Below are 14,255 nucleotides of genomic sequence, written 5' to 3' on the forward strand. Positions count from 1 at the left end.
CATACCTAATGAGAATTTGCTTCCATCTGAATGGAATTTGGTATTTTGGAGTGTTGACTCAAAGTACCTCTTTTTTTAATTGCAATTTTTTTAAAAAAGCTGTTCTTCCATCTCTCTTTTATGCCTGAGTGCATTTTTAAATGCTTATGAGTCAAGGTGCTCTACCCTATGATATTTTATTTGTTTGTTTGTTTGCAACACAAGTTGTTGTCCCTCTTGGAAATTTACTCATCATTGCAAAAGTGTTTCAATCATACAGGCAGTGGGAATGTCATGTTCCATGAAATTTACATCGTCTGCATTCTGAAATAATGTTTGGATTTCCACACTTGGACAGAATGGGTGAGATTCCACAACATGAGACTAAAGACATGTCTGTAAAGAACTGTATTCTTGGCCTCTCCTCTTTTTCTTCACCTCAGAAACAAAGGACTGCTAGCTCAAACCATAACTCTCGAATTGGCTGCTGGTGATTGCGTCCTGATAAAACCTGACATGAGGAAAAAAACTTAGCCAAGCCTGGGACAGACACTACCAAGACTGACTGACCGCTCTTACCAGCAAGCCAAACCTAATGCCATCCAGCAGACATGAAAGAAAGAACACTAAAATGGACAAGAAAGACCAAAAGACTCTCTTCTATCCCCAGAAGACAGCTGTAAAGACTATGGGGGAGGGTGGAAAATTGATTGTAAAGTTTTCTTTCTTTGCCTCCTTCACAGAAATTTATTGTAGGGTTTTCTTTCCTGTCTCATTTATATTGTAATCACTTTAAGGCATTCATGTGAGAATTGTATTTGAGAATGGCTAGCACAGCAAGTTCTGAACATTTAGATTTCTGTCTAGTGAGAGGGAAAGTTTGTCCAAAATGTCTGTATTTTCTGTATTGTAGAAGCAGCTACACACACAGAGAGAGGGGGGGGGGGGAGAGGCCCCATTCAGAATTAGATTGAAACTATCTCCTTGATTTAACTCCACAAAGCTTTTCCTAGGTTGATTTTTACCCTTGCACAAAAGCCTAAGCAGTGATATCTCCCTTTTAATCCCATGGGGGAGGGTCAATTCCCCTTAGGCAATTCCCTCACTTGAAGAGTAGCAGAAAGGATCTTCAAAACTCAAACCCTGACTGTGACTCAAAAAAAATGATGCTGCCCAGTTGGCCAGTAAAGCAGGACATGTTGTACTGGTGGTCTCTGATAGGAGTCCCTGGGCTCATTGTGTGTAATTTTTTAAAAATACTAAATAGCTTGTATTGCACAGTAGCTAAACTCAATTTGGCCTTACAAAAATAAAAGCTAGGGCAGGTTCAAGAACCATCCCTTTGAAATGGGCAGCCTGTAACTTAAAGGAAAAGCATGGCTGTGAAGAATTTTGGGACTTCTGCTTGCTTGTAACCTGTCTGGAAGCTCACAGAAAGTGATATCAAACATCTGAAAATAATTGGCATGGTAAATTGGATATTGTAAATTTCTTTCCAGAAATTGTGCCCTGGTTGCTAGACCTTCATGGTTGAAAGCTCTCTGGGAGCCACTGAAGGGATTCTTCTGCTGTCTCTCTCAATGTCTTTCCATCAGAAAAATTAAGCCTCCCTGATCTGACCAATTTTTATCTTTTGTCAAGAACATGTGTGTTCCACGCACATGTTTTGAAAAAAAAAAGGAGGGATTATAGGAAGTTATCACCCAGCCCTCTCCCAGAAAAATGAAATATCCTAGGAAATATTGAAAAGGGAAAATATTATATTTCCCTGGATGTGAAAAGGAAGAAACATGTTTTAAATTGAGAATAGCTCCCTGTAGCTTCCTGCCTCCACCCACTTTGTCAATGGGCCATTAAGAAGGCAAAGCCAGTCCCTTTACATAAAAAATAGTTCTCCCCTTCAGATTCCAGGGGGATGGGATTAAGGCATGATAATATTGGCCCTTTACCCAACTCCCCACATGGTATCTGAACTCAACCAAACCTGGATTCAAAACTCAGCCTAGAGGGTGGCCCTTGCATGGGCCCATGTGAGTCTGACAACCAATCAGAATACATTTCTTACACAGGAACAGGAAACAGATAGGTGGGGCCGAACAGATTATAAAAAGCCCTGTAAGCCCTTCTTCAGTCTCTTCTCTCCCCTTCCCTTCTTCCCTTCTCTTCTTCTCCACCAATATTGAAGCATGTGATCACCTTTTCTGTTCAGGACTCAAGCCATGTGGTCCTGTCCACCATTAAAACCATCTTTTCAAGCAGCCTCCATGTCTCCAGTGTCTTTTGGAGCCGAACCCAGAAGGACATTTATTCCAAGATAAGAATAAAACATTATCCTGTGTTAAAATAGATAGCAAAGAGAGGAAATGCACAGGGCAAAAAAGGAAAGAAGAGGGAGAGGAAAGCAAGCAAGAGATTAAGATTTCAAGCAACTGCCATCATTTCATATATAACATCAAACAACGCAGAACATCTGCTGTTATTTTCTGAATTAATATGATTTATATATTGTTTTTCCTCATCTTCTTTTCAGCTGCTTTTAATTGTTACCATGAAATTTCAAGCAAGGACATTTTTTTTTTGCTTTCTTAGTCTGTGGACTCCATTTGGCACTGTTTATCCCACTATATGCAATACTCTCCAAAAATGTTGCTGAGTTGTGAAAAAATAAATTTCTCTTTAATAAATCCTTCTCTTTGTAGTCTGTAAGCCCATGCCTTTTTTCCCCTTTCCCTTCTCTTCCCCCTCCTCTTTTTTAACCTTACCTAACATTTACGTCAGAGTCAAAGTAATGCCGTCCAGGTTTCATCCAATATTAGATTAGCAGCTTCACCTTTATTTGAGCTTCATTCTGTGATCCCAGGACACCTTTCAACTTAGGGGTGACTCACCAATTACGTCAACGCAGTTGGTAAAGAGAACACTTCCCACTCTATCAACCAGCATGTGGTGACATCATTTAATGGCCTGGCAAGTCACCATCCTTGACAAAACTAACAAGCTGCCTCTGTGCACTATTTGCAGCTCTTTAGAAGAAATGAGGTTACAATGTAATCATGCCAAATGCTCCTGACTTGATCTTCACTTCTGACAAGGTGTTCCAGTATGTTATTTTCTTCTTCCATGACTTGCAGTTATTATCGTCTCCTTCTCAACTTTTTTTTTGTTTCCTACTAGCTTCCTTGTTATAAAGGTCTTTAGGGAATTAAGGAACCCATTTCAAATTTTAATGAGATCTGGAGCACTTTCCTCCCTCAGGGTACTTAAACAGTTCAGTCATTATATACTCTGAACTACTGCAGACTTTGGCTACTTTTTCCAGATTGTTTAAACTAGTAGTGTTGTATCAGCTTCAATAGAGCCTTTTAAAAATCTATTTTAGGAAAGTGGGTGGCATTATGTTTTAGCAAGTATCTTAAAAAGGTGATTAAATTCATAGATAAGATGTAAGATCCAAAATTGTGGAAAGCAGAAATTTTGAGAAGAGAGACAGAAAAAGCACTCTCCAACTTTGTAAAACAAAAGCACTTTTAAGAATGTGTTATATTTAAGGGAATATCTATAATAGAGTTATTAATATAGGAGATATTTTTGTTAAAAACTCCTGGAAGAAAAGAACATTTATCTTTGGTATGCACATTGGCCCACTTAATTGCTTCTAAAAGTAAACAATTGTCAAATCTAAGAGCTGGACAGCGACAAAATTGCTCCCAATAAATAATTTTGTATGATCTCATCTGGAATAAGATGAAGGCAAAATTCAATAGAACAGTTTAAAGGGCATCCATAGTGATAAACTCTTCTGCTATTAAAAATACCCACTTGGAGCTAAAGCCTATTTTTCACATTCTGTCCAGCTTCTTGGATGTTCTTGTCATTAATCTATGGCCTTGTCATTTTGCCAGTGAATTATAAATAGTTTGCTTAAGTAGTAAGATTCTTACATTATTTTGTCAGTGAAGTCTCAATTAGGAAGTCTACAAAATAGAGACTAAACGACACTAAAGATTATGATGTAGTAAAGAGACAGGCAAGAAACAGAAAATTAATGACAAGTATTGGCAAGAGAAGAATGAGCAGCCTGGTGGCCTAAAGGTGGAGATATTCACCTCTCACTAGGAAGGTCAAAAGTTCAATCCTAGGCAGCAACAGATGTTTCTCTATCCAGCTAAATCCAAATGTACATATATGTACCCAAGGAAAGCAACACTAAAACAAAGACACACTAAGGCAGCTGTTGAAAACTACTTTTCACATCACAAATACATTATTTAGATGTAAGATCTTTTGCATTAAATGCATGTACCTTAAAAATATAAAATGAATAATCCCAACAATTCCAAATTGTGATTGATCTTGCAACCTTTACATGAAAAACATTATAGGAGCAACCATGTTAGATATTGGAAATTACATGCTCTATTAATGAAAGCAGTTTTGACTGACAGAACAAGAAGCATTTTCTCCCCTTCTTGGGTCATCAATGTTCTGCTTCAGAAGTCAGGTTCATCACTTGAGCAGATGCTGAATGCATGTAAGGGGTTGGGGGAAATTGCCTGAAACCTTTTCCATCATTGACATCTGGATTTCCCTTTTATGTTTGCATGAACAGGATATTTCAGTACCTTTCTTTAATGCTGGTTTGCAATGGACATTTAGGAATCCCACATGGCTGTCAAAATATGTATTTTAATGATCAACGGTTTAGGATGAACAAAGTAATGTTCAGTATTGACTTGAGGCCAATTTTTACACATTTGAGTTATTTTTATATCGGCTTTGTATACTAGCAAGTTAAATATTTATGCTGAAGTTTTAGTACAATCTAAATAAATAGGATCATGGGGCTATTTTACTGCAACAAAAATCTTGAAGCAGTTTGTCTTCCTAAACCTTTGATTGCACCTAAGAAGACATTTTTAAAAAGGAGGGGGGTTGCATTTCAAAGGAAAAATACACAAAAGTGTCTACCCAAATCTTACCTTTCTGAAAGATGTCAATTTTCTTAAATGCAAGATAGGAAAGTAAATGTTGGTGGTGGTTTTTTCTCAGAGCTTGTTGTTTAGTTTCTGAATGTTTTATCACCTGGCTAGATAACATCATCAGTAGAACTTTGGTTGAAGTGTCTTGTTTCAGTTCTCTTCTGCAACAAGCTTGGAGAACAAACCGAGAGGTGGTATTCTGCTGGTCTTCTCTGGTTCGGGCTAACCGGTAGCAGCGGGAGGCTCCGCCCACCTGCCCAGATGTAATCACAGATGCTCTGCGCATGCGTTAAAGGTTCTCCGCATGAGCAGAAGCACCGCACGTGAGCAAAGTAAGTGCACACATGGGTTCCCGGTTCCAAACCGGTAGCAAAGGTAAGAGAAAACCATTACTGAACAAACCACCATCAACATCCACCCGAGCTACAAATATTTCCCACCATTTCTAAGAGAAAAGTAATGTGAAGCTGACCTATAATTTTGGTTTCAAAGTTTTCAAGCATTATTAGTTTAAACATTGGAACAAGTGAATGCAAATTCTGGAGATTTGAAAATTGTGACTGATAAGAAGCAAGTTTTTAAAAGAGACTAAACAAAGGCAGGTGCCCAGAATGTCATTACATCATATCAAAAACTTTTTAGTTTAACTGCAAGACTTTCCACAGCACCTTCAGTAACTGGACTGAGTTGAATCAAAAAACAATACCACTGTTTCTTCCTGAGAAATAAAGGTGAGCTTGAGATAAGGACTGTTGTCTGGAATAATTTTAATAAATAATAACAACAGCAACAAAAATAACAACAGTGACAATACAAGAACTATAGTTTTATTTCACAGTATTCTATGGTTTCTCACTATTTAATTCGTTTCCATTTAAGATTTGCTAATACAGTTTAAACATGACTTTCACTCTTATCTTATAAATAGGACAACTGAGAGATGAAGTTGTTGGATAGATATTTGTCTGAAAAAGGTATAGGGTTTCCTGCCTAGGCAGGGGGTTGGACTAGAAGACCTCCAAGGTCCCTTCCAACTCTACTATTGTATTATTATTGTAAGTGATGTGCTTTCCAAAATGCAAATTGCATTTGGATGATTGGCTACACTGCATTTTCTCCAGTTAGTGGTGCATTAGATATCGTTAGAAATTTTCTAATGAAAGAGAGTGAGTAGAATCAACTTACATTTTAATTAACTGTTTATACCTTCACCATTCATTTTAGAATTTGTTTTTCCCCTCTGTATCCCTTGATTTCTTAAGTAGTATTCCTAATTATAGATAACTACAAAAGTGCCTATTCAGTCATTGACCAAAGCAGTGGTGGGTTGCAGGCAGTACGCCCCAGTACGGGTGAACTGGACCTGCCGGGAGCACCGGGTACTATTCCAGTACCTGCCCGCCCCAGCTCCTTACCTTTATTTGAGCTCTTTGGCGCTTCTGCGAACACACAGGGAGTGTACAGCGCCTGGGAGATACTCTGCTGAGCAACTGGAATGCCGGGAGGAAAAGACGGATGTGCGTGCTGTGTGCATGCATGTGGGGGACGCCGGGCCCTGTTGCACTGTACCTGTTGCGATGGGATCCGGAACTCACCACTGTACCAAAGGCATATAAAAGAGTAACATGGTATTGGTGCATGAAATATTTAAGGTTGAGAACTCTTCCTTTAATATTCTTAAACCAAAAGTAAAGAACCTAAAGAACACAGCAGATAATTTGGTTCAGCCATTTTGTTGAAGCCCATGCTTCCTGTTTGTTATTTGCCATTCTTGAGTAGATTAAGTCCAACCAAGCCTTTTTACAGCAGCAAAGTAGATTAAGAAAAAATATATTCAACACAAAAAGAGGGAGGTACTATATCTGTGTCAGTTTCTCTGTATATATATATCTCTCTCACATCCTCCTCATCTCTTCCAAAAGATTAAGGAACATTGAGAAATGTGGCAGGAAAGAGAAGATGATGCTGAACTTGCAGATGAAGGGCAGATGAACAAGGATTGCTTTATAACTCAAGAACAAACCACTCTTAGTTGCTCCTAAAATGGAAGGTGTATCTATCAATCCCACTACTTATCAGTGCTTCTTTCTTGCAAGACAGTAAATATACTTTCAGTTTTGACATTATTATTTTTCTTTTAAATACTAGACCTTCCTTCCTTCCTTGGGGGAGATTCTTCATAGTTCTAGAATCATTTTGCATCATTCTATCCTTTTGATCTGAGTATGAAAAAGGCATTTGCAGGTAGAAAAAAACATCGCTTTGACTTTCTTCTGCTCTAATCAGATTTTGTCAACATGTAGTGGGTGGATAAGTTTCACTGCAATTCCTCTTTCTGATTCTGTATTCTTCCACAGTTGTGATGTACAGTACATGTGGTAAGAAGTTCTTCCTTTTTTTTCTTTTTCTTTCTTTTTTTAAGGAACCTGACATGGTCTATGTGATTTGCTGTTACAGCTACTGCAGCATTGGAATACTTGAACATGCTTCTGCTCTGAAGGGAAAAGATAAAATATGTAACCTTTTCACCTTCCACTACATAATTGGAGATTGGTAGGCCACTTGAATGGATTATAAATGTAACAGATATTGCATAGTCTCCCTTAACGGATCGCTGTGGAACCACAATTACATTGAAAGAAATCATCACTGCATGGCAGCACATTGGAAATGAAAGAGACAGCAGTGCTGCCTTTATGAAGGTTAGGAATACAGCATGATGTAGGTTAGAATACAGAGCCTTGTTTTCTGAAAACCTGAAAAGCTCCTCCTTACTGCAAGTTACCTTTCAGGCCAGAATCCCTCTCTGCTTGATGTCTCTTCCTACAGTTACCATTCTTATTTGCTACATAAAGCTGATTGGGTTTAATTGGCCCTCTTCTGTCATGTTTCCTTGCAAGGCACTTGGTGGTTCACTTAGGCAGTTTTCATTATAATCTCCTTGAGTTTCTGTGTGCATTATATTTGTGGCAAGGCAATATAAATGCTGTAAAATGGAAATGTAACTTGTTACACTGCCAATGTAATTGGCATTTTGGAACATTTTTGTTGCAATTTAGATTTCTTGCACTGCTATCAAAACAGTGGGTAACAGAGGAAAAAAACATTTAGTGGACAATATTTATTTGATCTGCACTGATTGATCCATTATAAACAGCTTACATCAATTGTGTCTATGATTACCCAAGATAAGAACCCTGAAATTGTCAGACAAATAAATGGAAACACTTTATTGCATTTCTTTTCTTCTTCATATTCTCAGAATAACAATGCTCTACATACCAATTACAGGATGAAAAATATAAGACTTGTGATTGAGTGAAATATTCATGGTTGGTTCATGGTTCATGGTTTTTTTTTTCTTTCTTCATTTCCCAGCACATTTTTTCCAGCTCTATATTAAAGAGTTGCCATAATATCTTACTCTTAAGTGCTTCTAGACTGATATAATAGTTTAGCTTCACAGCCCCTCGTGAGTTTAATAGCTATGCAGTGCCAATTGTCGGTTCAGATGCAAACAAGCTACAAAGTGAAAGCAGACCTAATATTATAATTTCTAGAAAAAGCTGCCTGACATTGGATTTTTCTTGTCTATCCCAATTTTATAACCAATTTACTCTGCCATGCTGATTAGCATACTAATAGCATTCTTGGTAGCTCCTAGAAATAATTCCTGAGATTATCCATTAAACATAAAGTGTTAAACTTATAACTCTTTGTAACAGGGAAGTATTAGCCTATTAAAAGTTCCTTTATCTTTCAAGATGAGCCCAATCACAATCTCCAGTTGTTTTACTTTTTTTTCCCTAAATGTTTTCAATGTAACAGTTGATGGGTTGGTTGGTTGCAGAAATACTACTACTTTCACATGGATAAGAAAGAGAAATGATTTTTATTATTATAATCTGTTCACACCAATGTGGAGCCACAACTGACAGTTCTTTACCCAGTGTTAGCCTTCATAGCCTTCATATGCATTAAGTTCTTCACAAGAACCTCGGATGTCATAATGGATCAGGATAATATATGTGTGAATCCAAGCACTGAGACCTTTTGCAATTGACAGATGGAAATTTTGCCAATAAGCAGATTTCCAAATTGCTGTCTAAGATTTCCTGGTAGGGCTATCACTGTGCCGATAACTACTGGGACCATCACGGCCAGTTTGTGCAATAATCTCTCAATTTAGATTTTTCAGATCTTGATACTTTGTGAACTTTTATTATTCAATTATAACACTTCAATTATCCTCTTTTCAACCACAGTTATAACTGGTATGTTATGAGTCAAGACATTAACAGTCTGTATTCAGAAATCCCTCAAAATTTTAACCTGGTTATTTTAATAGAAAGCCACAATGGTGTGATACTTAATACAATAACAGAATAACAGAGTTGGAAGTGACGTTGGAGGTCTTCTAGTCCAATACCTGCTCAGGCAAGAAACCCTTTACCATTTCAGACAAATGGTTATCCAATCTCTTTAAAACTTTCAGTTTGGAGCATTCACAACTTCTGGAGGCAAGTTGTTCCACTGATTAATTGTTCTAACTGTCAGGAAATTTCTCCTTAATTCTAGGTTGCTTCTCTCCTTGATCCATTGCTTTCTTGTCCTGACTTCAGGTGCTTCGGAGAATAGCTTGACTCCTTTTTCTTTGTGAAAACCACTGAGATATTAGAACATTGCTATCATGTCTCCCCTAGTCCTTTTCATTAAACTAGACACACCCAATTCCAGCATCCATTCTTTATATGTTTTAGCCTTCAGTCACCTAATCATCTTTGTTGCTCTTCTCTGCACTGTTTCTGAAGTCTCAACATCTTTTTTACATCATGGCAACCAAAACTGGATGCAGTATTCCATGTGTGGTCTTACTTGTTGTATCTGTAATTGTTGTTCTTCAAATAATCTACAGAGCTAGGTTATGGTTGTCCAGTCATATTTCTCCTGAGTCCCATTGACCACTTATCAACAGATGTCCAGGAACTCTAGTATCTGACATGGTCCTTGTTGACTTGGATGACAACCAATACAATATAGATTCTTTTTTCTGTTTCCTCACTATATTAAATGGTTTGGTGGATACATTTAGTCTGGCTATTCCACTAAGACCTGTCTAGCATGGATGTTCCTTCTGCTAGAATATACTATTGTCAGCATAGCTCTCAGCCTCATCAGAGCATTGCAAGCCCCTCTTCCACGACAGGTAACATTAATATGGAGTCAAACTTACCCTCTGCTGCAATTATTACTCATGTGTTCACCTCTACTTGATTGCTCATCTGTTCCCAACATAAGTTTTGTCTTCCCTTTTTCTAACATTCCACTTGGATAAGATTCTGATACAGTACTTCATGATTTGAGTTTACAGTCCATTATATTAAATTGTGATTTTTTTTCTGAATAAACATATAATTGGTTTCAGTTAAATTTCATTTTCCAGTGCAGCTGGGAAATAAATAGTTCTGTTTGATAGTAAAATTTATCATTGCAATACTGTTCTCTATAATATGATCTGAATTACAGCACATGAATATTTTTACGTTGACATAAAATACCCATGAATGCTTACACAGAGATTATTCAACAAAATTAAGATAGTTCCATATAACTAGTCCTCCCATTGTGCTTTTACTCCCTAATGCAAGGGTGTCAAACTCAAGGATCACGGGCCGCATCTGTACACAATGTAGTTGGATTCTTCCTGTGGGGCTGTTCTGGAAAATGTAAGGGGTCAGCCCATGTCACTTCGGCCCAATCTATCCATGTCACTTCAGCCTATTCTACCCAATACAAAGAAGAAACATCAGGTCAGCATGCTTAGGTCTGCTCTATTCAGTGTGAAGAGGAAACATTGGGCTAGTGTGGCATCAGCCCTATTCATACCCAGTATGAAGAGAAAACATGCCAGCAATTTGGGGAGTGGCGACACGCTGGCTATGCCCACCCAGTTGGCCACACTCACCCAGTCAGGCATGCACACCCAGCGCCCCGAGGTCAACCAAAGCCCTGATGTGGCCCTCAATGAAATTGAGTTTGACACCCCTGCCCTTATGTGTCCAATTGTTGAACTTGCACATGAGTCTCAGTGACTCTATTTAAATCACTTACCTTTCTCATGTACTGATTTAATTGTTAATAAAATGGCTTCTGTCTACAATAATTGCCTGAAGGATAAGTTATAAGTAATTTTAAAATAAATATTCAATGAAACATAAGCTAATTTTAAAAAAATAGATACAACAGCTACAAGAAAAATTCCATGAACTGTATTAAGGAACTATGCAATGACTGAGTTCAAACATGGTTTCAAACCACAATTGTCAATACAACCAAGTAAGTCAAAATCAAATTATATATGAGTTGGTTTCATTGCTTTTTTAAAAAAATTAAAATGCTGTTGGATTGGGTTCAACTTCTAGGTACAGTATTCCTGTAGCCAAATTTTTGATGAGTTTACTTTAATTTTTAGAACACAGGCTCCATAATATTGATAGACTGTATTTATTTTTTAAAAATATATATTTTATTTTGTTTGTAGAAACTTCACATCTTTGTAACACATTACCTTTTTTTACATATCTGTTGTGATTCTTTTATATACAAGTAAATCTTTTATAACTATAACTTTATATATTTGTGCATTTACATTATTTCATACATTTTTTTCATTCTATATATAATATTCTATATATTCTATATATAACAATTTTACTACATTTAAGTCATTTTGCATAATATTTATTTGGTATAGTCTGTCTCATATTTCTATCTTTTAATCATTTTCCGATTTTGTAGTTATCTATTGATTTGTTAATCTTTCTTCCTTTCTTTTTGGCTCTCCTGCCCCCCCCCCCCCCAACCTTTCCTCTAGCCAATTGTACAATAAATCCCATACGGAGTAGTATTCAGATTTGTCTTTCTCTTTTAGTTCTTTCATGAGCCTATCCATCTCTGCATATTCCAATATTTTTATTACATTTTCTTCTGTTGGTGTATTATTATTTTTCCAGTTTTGAGTGAATGTAATTCTCGCTGCCGTAAGTATGTGTAAGATTAAGTATTTAATATTTTTTTCATAATTTCCTTTTATAATCCTAACAAAAATAATTCAGGTTTTAGTGCAATTTGGTGTTTAGTCCTCTAGCCAATCTTTTATTTTTGTCCAACACTTTTTTGCAGATGTGCACATCCACCACATATGGTAGTAGGTCCCATGTTGCTGGTTGCATTTCGAACAGATAGGTGAACACTCCGGAAACATTTTCGCAATCCTTTTTTTTTAATTTTTTTTTAATTTTCAAAACAAACACAACACATCCTTCTTTACATACTGTAGAAAGTGTATCAGTTGGTTACAAAAGGCTTTCATGCATCTCTTCCACAGTCATCAAGCATAATTCATATTAACTCAAATATTTTAAGTCAGATATTTATACATGTTACCATCATCATACTTCCATTTCCCTTTGACTATGATTGTTTAAACGTTCTTCATCATAAAATATACCAAGACTTAATACATAACCACATACTGGTATTTCATTTACTATTTCTAAAATCCTCCAATAACACTGAATCCTTATGTCCTATTCTAGCTAAACATCCATAATATTTAGTAACAAAATTTTCTAATCCTCCTTTCCAAATCACTGTTTACAATTTACATCCAGTTTCCTTATGTTGTACCCATACATATATATACATTGTTATCATTATCCATCCTTTATTTGATTATATCCTGTATCATAACATTTTCCCCCTAATAATCAAGACTTAACAGTATCTAACTTAGTTCTTTTTATTAACCTTTATATATAATCCAAAAGGATTTCTAATCTTTTTTCATGGGTACCATTCAATATTCATATCCCATTATTACTTATCATAACACTACACATTGTATACATTATTATCATTATCAATTATTTATTTAACTATATCTATTGTCACTAAATTTTACTCAGTTTAATTAGTTTTAAATTATACTCTTCCATCTATCAACCTGTATCTTTCCAGTAGCAAAACAGTCTCATTGTCAGCGTTCCAAATACCATGCAAAAGTAAATCAGAGTCCAGAACAGAATCATCCTTAAAGTTCCAATTTAAAAATACAGGCATGTTGGCACTGTGCTATGAAATTCCAACTCTGATTTACATCCTGAGAGTTCACCCAGTTGAAAGTTCATGATCTATCACCACCCCCATAAATCAATCATATGCCCCAATCCATTTCTTCCACGCTGGCATCTCCACCCAGTTTCTTCCGGTCACATGTCGAGGTGCAGAGACAAAAGATGATCTTGAGCTTCTAGAAAGAATGACAACAAAACATTCCACAATTCTACTCCTTTCTATACCCCCCTCCCAACTACTACACTAATGAAACAGCATAAGAAATTAATAGAAAGTGTGGCAGGCCAAAGATTCTTAAAGGAACCTCTGCAGGCCTGACACTCATATCTACTGCCATTTGTGGTGTCAGTCTTCTAATCATCTCCTTAATCAACTTTGTATGGACTCTTCTTAGCAACTCTTTGCTTATAAAATCTCTCATGTAATTTTGATTCCCTTCTTCTGTTTCCTTAATCAGTTTATCTTTGATTGTCGGTAGTGTTATCAATGATATTGCTAATAAAATTTCTCTCTTTAAATCCATAAATTCTTTTGTTTTTTCTTCTTCTGTATCTTGCCATCTGGGGTAGATTTCCCCTCCATTTAATTCCTCTTTCAGTATTCCACTCTTTCCATTTTCAGAGACAAACCAATCACCATAAATATCAGCAATTTTAATTTCTTTATATTCATTTTCCTCTTCGATTTTTAGGATTTTAACTGCCACTTTTTCCATTTTATAAACATCTTCAACTTCTTCATCATATTTTGCTGTTAGATGCACTAAGTCTTCCAACATCTTCTCTATTCTCTCATGTGTGTTTGATAATTTCTGTATTTCTGAGAGTATCTTTTGCAGACTTAAAACTTCTTTCTGCTGTTGAAATTGTGCCATTATCTCCAGCTAACAAACACTTCTGCTCTAGCTTAGAAGGTTTTAACAAGATTAAGCATATATTCACAATAACGTTTCATTTTCACCTTTCTCTGGTTAAAGATATACTTCAAAGGGCCATCTGTATGCTTTTCCTCTTATCATTCTCTATAAACAAGCAGTGAGACCTTGAAGTGCCAAGCTAGGATAATCAGTGAGAAAAATAAAAGTGTTTCATTTCCAATACACAAACCTCAAGCCTCTGAGTAGCAGTGTTATTGTTGCAATGTTGCAATTTTCTTTGTTTC

This window comes from Natrix helvetica (assembly GCF_964273705.1).
Source record: "Natrix helvetica genome assembly, chromosome: 1".
Classification (NCBI taxonomy): domain Eukaryota; kingdom Metazoa; phylum Chordata; class Lepidosauria; order Squamata; family Natricidae; genus Natrix; species Natrix helvetica.